Source organism: Hordeum vulgare, chromosome 5H, assembly GCF_904849725.1.
Source record: "Hordeum vulgare subsp. vulgare chromosome 5H, MorexV3_pseudomolecules_assembly, whole genome shotgun sequence".
NCBI classification, from domain to species: Eukaryota; Viridiplantae; Streptophyta; class Magnoliopsida; order Poales; family Poaceae; genus Hordeum; species Hordeum vulgare.
In genome coordinates, this window is record NC_058522.1 from 347,490,029 (window position 1) to 347,507,310 (window position 17,282).

Genomic DNA, 17,282 nt, shown 5'->3' on the forward strand with positions numbered 1-17,282 from the left:
CGCCGACGGACTAGAAGATGTCTGAGTGACTCCATGGGTCTGAGTGGGACTGATTTATGCATCCAAATGCATTTATAGTCTTGTGACTTTAATGGCCGTGTGGGTCCCTAGCTGGTCCCTGGATGTCTGGTCCATGATCCTACCACTAGTAGGTGACCCCATCATTAGCCGCCGAATCGGCGAGTTTTAGTTGGTTGAGTGAATGACACTTCGAAGTGTCGCTAGCGCCTCGGGGGTGCGTGGAAAGTAGCTCGGGGCTTTTTCCACTCGGTTCCAAGATGAAGCCGCAACGGATTCGGGATTGAAGATTTCCGAATGATTAGACTAGTTTGACTGCTATGCGCAACCTGATGACACTCGGTTGTCTCTCGGGAGGGACAACCTAGTAGCTCGTGTGCGAGCATGCTAGGGACTCCAAGTGACCCCATAAGAGTGAGGATTTATCCTCTATGTGTCCCGATGGAACTCCTTCGACCACGTTCGTGTGCATCCTCTGAATAGGGGCCAACAGGGGGTATTCGGCAGATCGAAATGCGCTATTTTGGGCAAGTGGGTGCGGAGACCACTCAGACCAATTCGTTGTGGAAATTCCGCAGATTTGAAACATGGGTGACGTGTGTGTGCGGAAGCGGTTGCTTCGTGGTAGTGGGAAAAGTGGGTGTGGCACCTCGATTACCGCATTGGAGATTTCATCACGTGCCTTAGAGGCACTGTCCGCGGGATCTCGCGGATCTCACCGTGTCCGCTGATTGACAGGTGGAGATTCGCCAGCCTGAGTGTTGGAAATATGCCCTAGAGGCAATAATAAATTTATTATTATCATATTTCCTTGTTCATGATAATCTTTTATTATCCATGCTAGAATTGTATTGATTGGAAACTTAGATAGATGTGCGGATACATAAACAACATTGTGTTCCTAGTGAGTCTGTGCTAGATTAGCTCATTGATCAAAGATGGTTAAGATTTCCTAACCATAGACACGAGTTGTCATTTCATAACAAGATCACATCATTAGGAGAATGATGTCATGTACAAGACCCAGTCGTAAGCATAACATTTGATCGTATCACTTAGTTTGTTGCTAATGCTTTCTTCATGTCAAGTATCTGTTCCTAAGACTATGAGATAATGCAACTCCCTGACACCGGAGAAATTCCTTGCATGTATCAAACGTCACTTTGTAACTGGGTGGTCATAAAGGTACTCTACAGGTATCTCTGAGGGTGTCTGTTGGGTTAGCATGGATCGAGACTGGCATTTTTCACTCTGTTTAATGGAGAGGTTGTTGGAAATATGCCCTAGAGGCAATAATAAGTTAGTTATTATTATATTTCCTTGTTCACAATAATCGTTTATTATCCATGCTAGAATTATATTGATTGGAAACTCAAATACATGTGTGGATACATAGACAACACAGTGTCCCAGCGAGCCTCTAGTTGACTAGTTCGTTGATCAAAGATGGTCAAGGTTTCCTGGCCATAGGCAAGTGTTGTCACTTGATAACGGGATCACATCATTAGGAGAATCATGTGATCGACAAGACCAAAACTATGAACGTAGCATGCGATCGTGTCATTTTATTGCTATTGTTTTCTGCGTGTCAAGTATTCATTCCTATGACCATGAGATCATGTATCCCACTGACACCGGAGGAATACCTTGTGTATATCAAACGTCACAACGTAACTGGGTGACTATAAAGGTGCTCTACGAGTGTCTCCGAAGGTGTCCGTTGAGTTAGCATGGATCAAGACTGGGATTTGTCACTCCGTGTGACGGAGAGGTATCTCGGGGCCCACTCGGTAATACTACATCACATATAAGCCTTGCAAGCAATGTGACTCAAGTGTGAGTCACGGGATCTTGTATTACGGAACGAGTAAAGAGCCTTGCCGGTAAGGAGATTGAAATAGGTATAGGGATACCGACGATCAAATCTCGGGCAAGTAACATACCGAAGGACAAAGGGAATGTTATACGGGATTATATGAATCCTTGGCACAGAGGTTCAACCGATGAGATCTTCGTAGAATATGTAGGATCCAATATGGGCATCGAGGTCTTGCTATTGTATATTGACCGAGAAGTGTCTCGGGTCATGTCTACATAGTTCTCGAACCCGCACGGTCTGCACACTTAAGGTTCGATGATGTTTTAGTATAGTTGAGTTATATGTGTTGGCAACCAAAGGTTGTTCCGAGTCCTGGATGAGATCATGAACGTCGTGAGGGTTTCCGGAATGGTCCGGAAACGAAGATTTATATATAGGAAGTTGATGTTTGGATTCCGGAAGGTTTTCGGGCATTGTCGGAGTGTACCGGGAGTGACGAATGGGTTCCGCGGGCCCACTGGGTGGGCCCACCACGCCCCAAGGGGTCCACGTGGGTTTATTGGATGTACAATAAGGTATAATGGGCTGACAAAGTCATCCAAGGAAAGCCCATGAGCAAAAAGTGGAAAAACCAAAAGAGGTGGGAAAATAAGGAAGGAGTCCTAATCCAAGTGGGATTGGAGAAGGACTCCTCCCTCCCACTTCGGCCGACCCAAGGAATGCCTCCTTTGGCCGGCGCCCTAGGGCTTTGCCCCACCCCTTGGCTCCTCCTATATATACTAGAGGCTTAGGGCTGTTTGAGACATAACTTTTGCCACGTGCAACTTAAACCTACACCTCGTACTTCTTCCTCTAGATTAGATTTCTGCGGAGCTCGGGCGGAGCCGTGCAGGAATAGATCATCACCAACACCTGCGCGCCGTCACGCTGCCGGAGAACTCATCTACTTCTCCGCCTCTCTTGCTGGATGAAGAAGGCCGAGATCGTCATCGAGATGTACGTGTGCTGAACGCGGAGGTGTCGTCCATTCGGTGCTAGATCAAAACGGATCGTGGGACGACGGTGATTTGAATCACGAAGTTGTACCACTACATCAACCGCGTTTTTAACGCTTCCCGCTGAGCGATCTACAAGGGTATGTGGATCTAATCTCCTCTCGTAGATGAATATCACCATGATAGGTCTTCGTGTGCGTAGGAAATTTTTTGTTTCCCATGCAACGTTCCCCAACAGTGGCATGATGAGCTAGGTTCATGCGTAGATGTTATCTTGAGTAGAACACAAAAGTTTTTGTGGGCGTTGATGTTCGATTTTCTGCCCTCCTTAGTCTTTTCTCGATTCAGCGGTATTGTTGGATTGAAGCGGCCCGGATCGACATTACTCGTACACTTACGAGAGACTGGTTTCATTGACTAACGTGGAACTCGTTGCATAAAGATGACTGATGGGTGCCTGTTTCTTCAACTTTAGTTGAATTGGATTTGACCGAGGCGGTCCTTGGAGAGAGGTTAAATAGCAATTTGCACATCACCGTTGTGGTGTTTGCGTAAGTAAGATGCGATCATACTAGATACCCATAGCAGCCACGTAAAACATGCAACAACAAATTAGAGGACGTCTAACTTGTTTTTGCAGGGTATGCTTGTGATGTGATATGGCCAAAGACATTATGTCATATATTGGATGTATGAGATGATCATGTTGTAATAGTTAATATCGATTTGCACGTCGATGCTACGGCAACCGGCAGGAGCCATAGGGTTGTCTTTAAACTAACATTTGTGTTTGCAGATGTGTTTACTATATTGCTAGATCGTAGCTTTAGTAGTAATAGCATAGATAGCACGACAACCTCGATGGCGGCACGATGATGGAGATCATGATGTGGCGTGAGTGGCAACGAAGATCATGTCGGTGCTTTGGTGATGGAGATCAAGAAGCACAAGATCATGGCCATATCATGTCACTTATGAATTGCATGTGATGTTAATACTTTTATGCACCTTATTTTGCTTAGAACGACGGTAGCATTATAAGATGATCCCTTACTAAAATTTGAAGATGAAATTGTGTTCTCCCCGACTGTGCACCGTTGCGACAGTTCGTCGTTTCGAGACACCACATGATGATCGGGTGTGATAGACTCAACGTTCACATACAACGGGTGCAAAACAGTTGCACAAGCAGAACACTCGGGTTAAACTTGACGAGCCTAGCATGTGCAGAGATGGCCTCGGAAGACAAGAGACCGAAAGGTCGAGCATGAATCGTATAGTTGATATGATTAGCATAGAGATGCTTACCACTGAAGCTATACTCAACTCACGTGATGATCGGACTTGAGTTAGTGGATTTGGATCATGTACCACTCAAATTACTAGAGGGATATATTTTTTGAGTGGGAGTTTATTAAGTAATTTGATTAGTTAAACTCTAATTATCATGAACATAGTCAAAAGGTCTTTGTGAATTATGATGTAGCTTGCGCTATAGCTCTACTGTTTTTATATGTTCCTAGAGAAAATTTAGTTGAAAGATGATAGTAGCAACTTTGCGGACCGAGTCCATAAAACTGAGGATTGTCCTCATTGATGCGCAGAAGGCTTATGTCCTTAATGCACCACTCGGTGTGCTACACCTCAAGCGTCGTCTATGGATGTTGCGAACATCTGACATACACGTTTTTGATGACTAGGTGATAGTTCAGTGCGTAATACTTAATGGCTTAGAAGCAAGGCGCCGAAGATGTTTTGAAACGTCATGGAACATAAAATTTGTTCTAAGAGATGAAATTGAGATTTCATGCTCGTGCCCTTGTTGAGAGTTATGAGACCTCCGACAAGATTCTTTGTCTACAAAGTAAAGGAGAAAAGCTCAATCGTTGAGCATGTGCTCAGATTGTCCGAGTACAACAATCGCTTGAATCAAGTGGGAGTTAATCTTCCACATGAGATAGTGATGGTTCTCCAAAGTCACTGCCACTAAGCTGCTGGAGCTTCATGATGAACTATAACATATCAAGGATAGATATGATGATCCTTGAGCGATTCGCAATGTTTGACACTGCGAAAGTAGAAATCAAGAAGGAGCATCAATTATTGATGGTTAGTAAAACCACTAGTTTCAAGGAGGGCAAGGGCTAGAAGGGATACTTCATGGAACGAAAAACCAGTTGCTGCTCTAATGAAGAAACCCGAGATTGAACCCAAACCCGAGACTAAGTGCTTCTGTTATGAGGGGAACAGTCACTGAGGCAGAGCTACCCTAGATACTTGGTAGATAAGAAGGCTGGAAAAGTCGACAGAAGTATATTTGATATACATGATATTGATGTGTACTTTACTAGTATTCCTAGTGGCACTAGGGTATTAGGTACCGGTTCGGTTGCTAAGTGATTAGTAACTCGAAATAAAAGCAAAGGAATAAACGGAGACTAGCTAAAGGCAAGGTGACGATACGTGTTGGAAGTGTTTCCAAGGTTGATGTGATCAAACATCGCACGCTCCCTCTACCATCGGGATTGGTGTTAAACCTAAATAATTGATATTTGGTGTTTGCGTTGAGCATGAACATGATTAGATCGTGTTTATTGCAATACAATTATTCATTTAAAGAGAATAATGGTTATTCTATTTGCTTGAATAATTACCTTCAATGGTTTATTGAATCTCGATCGTAGTGCTACACATGTTCATAATATTGATGCCAAAAGATACAAAGTAATAATCATAGTACCACTTACTTGTGGCACTGCCACTTGAGTCATGTTGGTGTAAAATGAATGAAGAAGCTCCATGCTGATGGATCTTTGTACTCACTCATTTTTGAAACGTTTGAGACATGCAAACCATACCTGTTGGTATAAACGCATGAAGAAACTCCATGCGAATGGATCGTTTGGACTCACTTGATTTTGAATCACTTGAGACATGCAAAATCATATCACATTTAACAAGAAAGTAACTTGTTGGAAGCAATACATTTTGATGTGTGCAGTCCAATGAGTGATGAGGCACGCAGTGGATATAGTTATGTTCTTACTTCACTGACGACTTGAGTAGATACATGAGTATTTACTTGATGAATCACAAGTCTGAAATATTGAAAAGTTCAAAACTATTTCAGAGTGAAGATCGTCGTGACAAGAGGATAAACTGTCTATGATATGATCACACAGATGAATATCTCAGTTGCGAGTTTTGGTACACAGTTAAGACAATGTGGAAATTGTTTCGCAGTTCATGCCACCTAGAACACCATAGGGTGATGGTGTGTCCGAACGTCATAGCAGCGGCCTATTTGATATGGTGCATACTATGATGTCTCTTATTGAATTACCACTATCGTTTATGGGTTATGCATTAGAGAGAACCACATTCACTTTAAATAGGGCACCGCATATTTCCGTTGAGATGATATAGTATAGACTATGGTTTGGAGAAACCTAAGTTGTTGTTTCTTAAAAGTTTGGGGCTGCGATCCTTATGTGAAAAAGTTTTCAGTCTGATAAGCTCGAACCCAAAGCGAATAAATGCATATTCATAGGATATCCAAAACAGTTGGGTACATCTCCTATCTCAGATCTGGAAGCAAAGTGTTTGTTTCTAGAAACGGGTCCTTTCTCGAGGAAAGGTTTCTCTCGAAATAATTGAGTGGGAGGGTGGTGAAACTTGATGAGGTTAGTGAGCCGTCACTTCAACCAGTGTGTAGCAGGGCGCAGGAAGTTGTTCCTGTGGCGCCTACACCAATTGAAGTGGAAACTGATGATGGTGATCATTGAGCTTCGGATCAAGTTACTACAAACCTCGTAGGTCGACAAAGGTCGAGAAGGTCGCGTACTACTACAGAGAGGTACGGTAACCTTGTCTTGGAGGTCATGTTGTTGAACAACAATGAACCTACGAGCTATGGAGAAGCGATGGTGGGCACGGATTACGACAAATGGTTGGAGGCCATGAAATCCGAGAGAGGATCCATGTATGAAAACAAAGTGTAGACTTTGGAAGAACTACTTGATGGTCGTAGGACTGTTAAGTAAAGATTGACCTTTAAAGGGAAGACATGCGATGATGGTGAAAAGTCACCATTAAGAAAAGCTCGACTTATCGCAAAGATGTGTCCGACAAGTTCAATGAATTGACTATGATGAGACTTTCTCAATCGTGGCGATGCTAAAAGTTTGTTGGAATTAAGTTAGTATTTGCTGCATTATTTGTGAAATATTGCACATAGGATGTCAAAACATTGTTTCCGCAACGGTTTCCTTGAGGAAAGGTTGTATGTGATACAACGAGAAGGTTTTGTCAATCCTAAGGATGCTAACATGTATGCAAGCTCCAGCGATCCTTCTATGGACTGGTGCAAGCATCTCAGAGTTGGAATATATGCTTTGATGAGATGATCAAAGCTTTTGGGTTTGTACAAGGATTATGAGAAACTTGTATTTCCAAAGAAGTGAGTGGGAGCACTATAGAATTTTTGATAAGTATATGTGGTTGACATATTGTAGATTGGAAGTAATGTAGAATTTCTGTGAAGCATAAAGGGTTGTTTGAAAGGAGTTCTTCAAAGGAAAACCTGGATAGAGCTACTTGAACATTGAGCATCAAGATCTATAGAGATAGATCAAAACGCTTAATAGAACTTTCAATGAAATGCATGCCTTGACAAGTTTTTGAAGGAGTTCAAAATAGATCAACAAAGAAGGAGTTCTTGGCTGTGTTGTAAGGTGTGAATTTGAGTAAGAATCAAAGCCCGACCACGACAGAAGAAAGAGAAAGGACGAAGGTTGTCCCCTATGCCTTAGCCCTAGGCTCTAAAGTATGACAAGCTGTGTACCGCACGTGATGTGTGCCTTACCATGAGTCTGTCAAGGGGTACAAAAGGTGATCCAGGATTGAATCACTAAAACAGCGGTCAAAATTATCCTTAGTAACTAGTGTACTACGGATTTTTTTTCTCGATTATGGAGGTGATTAAAGAGTTCGTCGTAAAGGGTTACGTCGATGCAAGCTTTGACACTAATCCGAATAACTCTGAGTAGTAAAACGGATTCGTATAGTAGACTAGTTATTTGGAGTATTTCCGAATAGCACGTAGTAGCAGCATCTATAAGATGACGTAAAGATTTGTAAAGCACACACGGATCTGAAAGATTCAGAACCGTTGACTAAAACCTCTCTCACAAGCAAGACGTGATCAAACCCCAGAACTGTATAGGTGTTGGATTCATTAAAATGACATAGTGATGTGAACTAGATTATTGACTCTAGTGCAAGTGGCAGACTGTTGGAAATATGCCCTAGAGGCAATAATAAATTAGTTATTAAATAATTTTTGATTATCCATACTAGAATTGTATTGATTGGAAACTCAAATACATGTGTGGATACATAGACAACACACTGTCCCTAGTGAGCCTCTAGTTGACTAGTTCGTTGATCAAAGATGGTCAACGTTTCCTGGCCATAGGCAAGTGTTGTCACTTGATAACGGGATCACATCATTAGGAGAATCATGTGATGGACAAGACCCAAACTATGAACGTAGCATGTGATCGTGTCATTTTATTGTTATTGTTTTCTGCGTGTCAAGTATTCATTCCTATGATCATGAGATCATGTAACTCACTGACATCGGAGGAATACCTTGTGTGTATCAAACGTCACAACGTAACTGGGTGACTATAAAGGTGCTCTACAGGTATCTCCGAAGGTGTCCGTTCAGTTAGCATGGATCAAGACTAGGATTTTGTCACTCCGAGTGACGGAGTGGTATCTCGGAGCCCACTCGGTAATACAACATCACATATAAGCCTTGCAAGCAATGTGACTCAAGTGTGAGCCACGGGATCTTGTATTACGAAACGAGTAAAGAGACTTGCAAGTAACGAGATTGAAATAGGTATAGGGACACCGACGATCAAATCTCGGGCAAGTAACATACCGAAGGACAAAGGGAATTTTATACGAGATTATATGAATCCTTGGCACAGAGGTTCAACCGATAAGATCTTCATAGAATATGTAGGATCCAATATGGGCATCCAGGTCCCGCTATTGGATATTGACCAAGAAGTTTCTCGGGTCATGTCTACATAGTTCTCGAACCCGCAGGGTCTGCACACTTAAGGTTCGATGATGTTTTAGTATAGTTGAGTTATATGTGTTGGTGACCAAACGTTTTTCAGAGTCCTCGTTGTGATCACGGACGTCACGAGGGTTTCCTAAATGGTCCGGAATCGAAGATCTATATATAGGAAGTTGGTGTTTGGATTCCCTAAAGTTTTTGGGCATTACCGGCAGTGTACCCGGAGTGACGAATGGGTTCCGGAGGCCCACTGGGTGGGCTCACCACGCCCCAAGGGGTCCACGTGGGTTTATTGGATGTACAATAAGGTATAATGGGCCGACAAAGTCATCCAAGGAAAGCCCATGAGAAAAAAGTGGGAAAACCAAAAGAGGTGGGAAAATAAGGAAGGAGTCCTAATCCAAGTGGGATTGGAGGACTCCTCCCTCCCACTTCGGCTGACCCAAGGAAGTCCTCCTTTGGCCAGCGCCCTAGGGCTTTGCCCCACCCCTTGGCTCCTCCTATATACTAGAGGTTTAGGGTTGTTTGAGACACAACTTTTGCCACGTGCAACTCAAACCTTCACCTCGTAGTTCTTCGTCTAGATTAGATTTCTGCGGAGCTCGGGCGGAGCCGTGCAGGAATAGATCATCACAAACACCGGCGCACCGTCACGCTGCCAGAGAACTCATTTACTTCTTAGTCTCTCTTGCTGGATCAAGAAGGACGAGATCATCATCGAGTTGTACGTGTGTTGAACGCGGAGGTGCCGTTCATTCGGCGCTAGATCGGAACGGATCGTGGGATGGCTGTGATTTGAATCACGAAGCTGTACCACTACATCAACCGCATTTCTTAACGCTTCCCGCTGAGCGATCTACAAGGGCATGTGGATCTAATCTCCTCTCTTAGATGAACATCACCATGATAGGTCTTCGTGTGCGTAGGAATTTTTTTGTTTCCCATGCAACGTTCCCCAACAGAGGTATCTTCAGCCCTCTCGGTAATACAACATCACAAGAAGCTTGCAAGCAATGTGACTAAGGAGTTAGTCACATGATCTTATATTATGGAATAAGTAAAGAGACTTGTCAGTAATGAGATTGAACCAGGTATGGAGATAGGGACAATCGAATCTCGGGCAAGTAACATACCGGTAGACAAAGGGAACTGCATACACGATTGACTCAATCCTTGACATCGTGGTTCGACCGGTAAAGATCTTCGTGGAATATGTAGGAACCAATATGTGCATCCAGGTCCCTCTATTGGTTATTGACCAGAGAGGTGTCTCGTTCATGTCTACATGATTCTCGATCCCATAGGGTCCGCAAGCTTAACATTCGGTGACCGTAGAGTAGTATTGGGATATTCACGTTGGTGACTGAGTGTTGTTTGGAGTGTCGGATGAGATCGTGGAGGTCACTAGGAGTTCGGAATGGTTCAAAGGTAAATATTCATATATAGGAAGTCCTATTTTGGTCGCCAATTTTTTTTGGGTATTACCGGTAATGTACGAGGGTGCCGAAAGGGTTCCGGGGGTTCACTGGGGGGTCCACCTGACCCGTGAGCCCACATAGTCTGTATGGGTGGCGTCTTAGACAACCTAGGAAAGGGGCACCAACCCCTATAGGCGCATGGGGTTTGGGGGCAAGAGTCCCAAAGGGATAAGGCACCCCGGAGGTGCCTTGGAGGAGGGGGGCTTCTCCCTTGCTTGTGAAGGGAGGACTCCTCCCTATCCGTTGCTCCTCCTTCGAGGAGGGACCAAGGCTGTGCCCCAACATCGCCCCTTGCCTCCTAAGTGTAGTAGAGGATAGGGGAGGGCTGCACACACCAATTCTCACGCCCGACGACAACCCTATCCCTCTCCTGTTACTCCGTTTTCTCCTCAGATCGCATCTACAGTAGCGCTTGGCGAAGCCTTGTCGGGATTGATCTACCAACACCTCCACCATGAAGTCGTGTTGGTTAAGATACCATCTACTTCTCCTCCCTTGCTTGTTGGATCAACAAGGAGGAGACGTCATCGAGCCGTCTATGTGCTGAATGTGAAGGTGTTGTCCGTTTGGTGCTAGATTGGATCGGATCACGATTGGATCGTGAAGAGTATGATTGCATCAACAACATTATATACACTTTCTCTTAACGATCTACAAGAGTATGTAGACACACTCTCCCCTCTCATTGCTATGCATCTCCATAGATAGATCTTGGGTGTTCGTAGATTTTTTTTATTTCCCATGCAACTTTCCCCAACAGTGGTATCAGAGCCAGGTTTATGCGTAGATGATATGCACGAGCAGAACACAAAGTATTTGTGGGCGTTGATGTTTAGATTGCTTACCTCCTTAATCTTATTTTGATTCGGCGGTGTTATGGGATGAGTGGCTCGAACCAACCTTACTTGTCCTCGCACAAGAGACCACTTCTACCGACTGACATGCAACTTGTTTGCATAAAGGTGGCTCGCGGGTGTTTGTTGCCAGTGTCAAAACCGACGGCTCGGGTAGGGGGTCCCGAGTTGTGGATCTTGGATCAACGAGGAACAGGAAACCCAAGGACAGTATTTACCCAGGTTCGGGCCCTGTCGAAGAGGTAAAACCCTACGTCTTGCTTGATTATATTGATGTGTATATGATAATTACAGAGTCGATCTACCACGAGATCAGATGAACTAAACCTTAGATGAGCAGGGTAATGATTCTCCGCTTACGAACTAAATCCTCTGGTTTATATAGACACCAGGGTTGCCTAGGGTTACACATGATCGGTTGCCATCGGGGAATAAACATGATCCTTCTACCATCTTGACTTGTAGGATACACCAAGGCTTTGGAGGTTTTCATCATGCACGCGGAGTTGTTTTATAGCTCGGCTTCAACAGAGCGGCCCACCTATTTGGCCCATAAGAGATAAACCGGCAACTCGAGGACCCCTTAGTCGCGGAATCCCTCAGTACCGCCGAACTAGCCTCAAATGCCGAGATTCGTGCGCCTAAGGTCTTCGGTTTGCCGCACGAGTTCTTCTCTCCTTCTATGTTCGGCTCACACTAATTCGGCCATCGACGTGTTCCTAATTGTCGAAGCATCGAGGGGCTCACAATAATAACTTTCCTGCTCAATGTTAATGACACCCCTCGATTCCTATGCATCGATGGGAGGTGGACGGTCGAACAATCTTTTACAGAAATGCCCTCGTGGGTGAGAGGAAAAAGCCTATTAAATAGGTTGGGCATGCCACGAGCAACACATCCTATTCCCCAAGCATCGAGAAAAACAAACAAGAGAGCCCAGATACATGGCAAGCGTTCCAAGCTCCTCCTCACACCCTCATGGCCCCTCCCAGGCGACTGGCCAAGATGTTAAGTCTCCCATCTCTGATTGAGCGACCATGAAGCACAAGGGTACCTTCCTACTTCAGATCTAGTGTCCACCCACCTCGGATTAACTTCCGTGAACGACGAGGCCATTGCATGGAACTTCCCTGCTCACGCAAGGAAGAGAGCGTATGCTTCGTCCCCTTCCTCTCACGAGGCTTGGGCTTCCCTATTCACCCCTTCCTAAGGGGTTTGCTAGAGTTTTATGGGATCTAGATCCATCATCTTACTCATGGATAGATTCTACGTATCTCGGGCTATGACACCCTTTGCGAGATGTTTCTTGGCTGCGAGGCCCATTTTAAATTATGGAGAAAAAAATCTGCCTTGTTCCCCGCACCCGGGGAGGGACTATTTTTGAAGTTGGCGAAGCCGAAGTATGGCGTATAGCCGAGACGGGTACCCTATTGGGACCACAAAGAAGGATTCCAAAGAGTGGACCTAAGAATGGTTTTATATCGAGGATGTCCCCCCTATTCGATCCATCTCAGAGGGGTCTGCCTGAATACTCAGACACTCCTTTAAACAAACAGTTTAACTAGCGACCGAAAAGCCCTTCCCAAGAGGAGAGCGCTGAAGTAAAGCGTCTAGCCACTAAGGTGAGGTTTTTAACTCATAGTAAGTTAACCATCATTGACGTGATCGCTGCTTCTATTACTTGATGTGTCCAACCTTTTCAACAAAGGACACATACCTTATGTCATTACAATGGGACAAACAACACGACCTGCTACAAATGGACAGGTCCTGCCAGCCAGGAAGCAATGTCAGTCATACTGGTCAATCTCTTTAAAGGAGAAAAGGAAGAGTTTGCCCGCCTGAGGATCAGGGACGACTACTGCTACCTCTTGAGCTTGCGTTGGTTTTTCCCTTGAATAGGAAAGGGTGATGCAGCACAGTAGCAGTAAGTATTTCCCTTAGTTTGAGAACCAAGGTATCAATCCAGTAGGAGTATCAAGACAAGTCATCAAAGTACCTGCTCAAAAACAAACAAACTTGCACCCAACGCTATAAAGGGGTTGTCAATCCCTTCACGATTAAGTGCAAGGTGAGATCTGAAGGTGGAAAGTGCAATAAAGTAAAAGTGTAGAGCTGAAAATATGATGTGAAGTAGACCCGGGGGCCATAGTGTTCACTAGAGGCTTCTCTCATGATATCAAGTATTACGGCGGGTGAACGAATTACTGTCGAGCAATTGATAGAACCGCGCAAAGTCATGATGATATCTAAGGCAATGATCATACATATAGGCATCACGTCCGAGACAAGTAGACCGATACTGTCTGCATCTACTACTGTTACTCCACACATCGACCGCTATCCAGCATGCATCTAGTGTATTGAGTTCATAACGAACAGAGTAACGCCTTAAGCAAGATGACATGATGTAGAGGGATAAATTCATGCAATAGATATAAACCCCATCTTTTTACCCTTGATGGCAACAACATGATGCGTGCCTCGCTACCACTTCTGTCACTGGGTGAGGGCACCGCACGATATGAACCCAAAACCAAGCACTTCTCCCATTGCAAGAATTATAGATCAAGTTGGCCAAACGAAACCCACAACTCGAAGAGAATTACAAGGATACGAAATCATGCATATAAGAGATCTAAGGAAACTCAAATACTATTCATAGATAATCTGATCATAAATTCACAATTCATCGGATCTTGACAAACACACCGCAAAAGAAGATTACATCGGGTAGATCTCCATGAACATCATAGAGAACTTTGTATTGAAGATCCAAGAGAGAGAAGAAGCCATCTAGCTACTAGCGATGGACCCGAAGGTCTGTGGTGAACTACTCACGCATCATCGGAGAGGCCATGGTGTTAATGAAGAAGCCCTCTGTGTCCGAATCCCCCTCCGGCAGATCACCAGAACGTACCCCAGATGGGATCTTGCGGAGACAGAAGCTTGCGGCGGCGGAGAAGTATTTTCGTGGCTCTCTCTGACAGTTTTGGATTTTTAGGGAATTTATAGGCGGAAGAAGTAGGGCAAAGGAGCCACGGGGTCCCACAAGCCTGGTAGGCGCGACCCCCTGGCTGCGGCTAGGGGGCTTGTGGCCTCCCCCGGAGTCCTTTGACTTGGTTCTCAAGTTCCCTGCGTATCTTTTGTTACAGAAAAAAATCTTTCCGAAGGTTTTATTCCGTTTGGACTCCGTTTAATATTCTACTCTGAAAAGGGTCAAAAACACGGAAAAATAGGAACTGGCACTTGGCACTGAGTTAATAGGTTAGTCCAAAATAGATATAAAATAGCATAATCATGCATACAAAACATCCAAAGTTGACAAGATAATAGCATGGAACCATCAAAAATTATAGATACGTTGGAGACGTATCAAGCATCCCTAAGCTTAACTCCTGCTCGTCCTCGAGTAGGGAAGTGATAAAGACTGAATTTTTGATGTGGAATGCTACCTAACATATTTGTCCTTTGTAACTTATTTCTTGTGACATGAATGTTCAGATCCGTGAGATTCAAAACCGTAGTTTACTATTGACATGAAAACAATAATACCTCCAACATACTAGCAAAGTGATCATGAACTTTTGAAATAACAAGGACAAAGAAAGTTATCCCTACAAAATCATATAGTCTGGCTATGCTCCATCATCCCCACACAACGAATTTAAATCATGCACAACCCCGGTATTGGCCAAGTAATTGTTTTCGCACTCTTACTTTTTCAAACTTTTTCAACTCTCACGCAATACATGAGCGTGAGCCATGGATATAGCACTATAGGTGGAATAGAGTGTGGTGGAGGTTGTGAGGCAAAAAGGAGATGGTCACATTGACTCGGCGTATCAATGGGCTATGGAGATGCCCATCAATAGATATCAATGTGAATGAGTAGGGATTACCATGCAACAGATGCACTTAGAGCTATAAGTGTGTGAAAGCTCAAAAGAAGAACTAATGAGTGTGCACCCAACTTGCTTGCTCACGAAGACCTAGGGCGAGTTTGAGGAAGCCCATCATTGGAATATACAAGCCAAGTTATATAATGAAGATTCCCACTAGTATATGGAAGTGTCAAAACAAGAGACTCTCTATCATGAAGAACATGGTGCTATTTTAAAGCACAACTGTGGAAAAAGATAGTAGCATTCTCCCTTATCTCTTTTTCTCTCTCTCTTTTTTTGGGCTCTTTGGCCTCTTTTCAATTTTTTTGGTGGGCATCTTTGGCCTCTTTTTATTTATTTCCTCACATGGGACAATGGTCTAATAGTGATGATCATCACACTTTTATTTACTTACAACTCAATACTTAGAGCAATGGTGACTCTATAGGAAATGCCTCCGGCAGTGTACCGGGATGTGCAACGATCTAGCTTAGCGTATGACATTGAAACATCTCGCTAGTTATCTTACGATCATGCAATGGCAATATGAAAGTGACGGCACAAGTCATGAGATGGAACGGTGGGAGTTGCATGGCACTATATCTCGGAATGGCTATGAAAAGGCCATAATATGTACGTATGATGGCTGTTTTGAGGAAGGTATATGGTGGGTTTGTGCACCGGCGAAAGTTACGCGGGACTAGAGAAGCTAGCAATGGTGGAAGGTGAAAGTGCATATACCATGGACTCACATTAGTCATGAAGAACTCATATACTTATTGCGAAAGTTTTATTAGTAATCGAAACAAAGTGCTAAACGCATACTCCTAGGGGAAGGGTTGGTAGGTGTTAACCATCTCACGATCCCGACCGCCACACAAAGGATGACAATCAATAAATCAATTATGCTCCGACTTCCTAACATAGCGGTTCACTATACGTGCATGCTACGGGAATCACTAACTTCAACACAAGTATTTCTAGATTCAAAAAACCCTACTAACATAACTGTAATATCACCAAATCCATATCTCAAAACTAATTGTGAGGAATCAAACTTCTCTTTCTAATCAATGCACATGAATATGGAAGTTTTTATTATATCCTCTTTGGATGCCTATCATCTTTAGGACTCTTTCATGGCACATGCCAACTACCAAGTTACTCAGAGAGAGCACTCTCAAAAAGATATAAGTGAAGATCGAGAGTTTTTATTTATCCAAAATATGACACCGCCGTGCTCTAAAAAGATCTAAGTGAAGCACTAGAGCAAAATTATCTAGCTCAAAAGATATAAGTGAAGCACATGCGAGATAAATTGCCTAACTCAAAAGATATAAGTGAAGCTCAATGAGTATTCTAGCAAATTCACGATGATTGCATGTATCTCTCAAAAGGTGTGCAACAAGGATGATTGTGACACAACAAAAAGAAAAGACTCCTATAATACATGACGCTCCAAGAAAAACACATATCATGTGGTGAATGAAAATATAGCTCCAAGTAACGTTACCGATGGATTGAAGACGAAAGAGGGGATGCCTTCCCGGGGCATCCTCAAGCTTAGGCTTTTTGGTGTCCTTGAGTTTGGCTTGGGATGCCTCGGGCATCGCCAAGCTTGAGCCCTTTCCACTCTTTATCCCATTGTCCATGAGAACATCACCCAAAACTTGAAAACTTCACAACACAAAACTTAAACAGAAACTCGTGATATCATTACCATAAGAAAACAAACCACCACCTCTTTAGTTACTGTAGTAATCTTGATTTCTATTTATATTAGTGTTATATTACTGTATTCTCACTTTTCCATAGCTAGTACCCCCGATACTATCCATAGTTTCATCAAAATAAGCAATCAACACAACAAAAACAGAATCTGTCAAAAACAGACTAGTCTGTAGCAATCTGTATACTTTGTACACTTATGGTATCTCAAAAATTCTGAAATATTACGGCACTTAGGGAAATTGGCATATAAACCAGAAGCAAAAAGAATCAACTCAAAAGCTCTTTCTGGATAGGAATTAAAAATAATTTCGTGAGCGCAAAGTTTTTGTCTTTTTCAGCAAGATCAAACAACCATCACCAAAACTAGTCATAAAGGTTTTACTTGGCACAAACACAAAGAGAAACACAG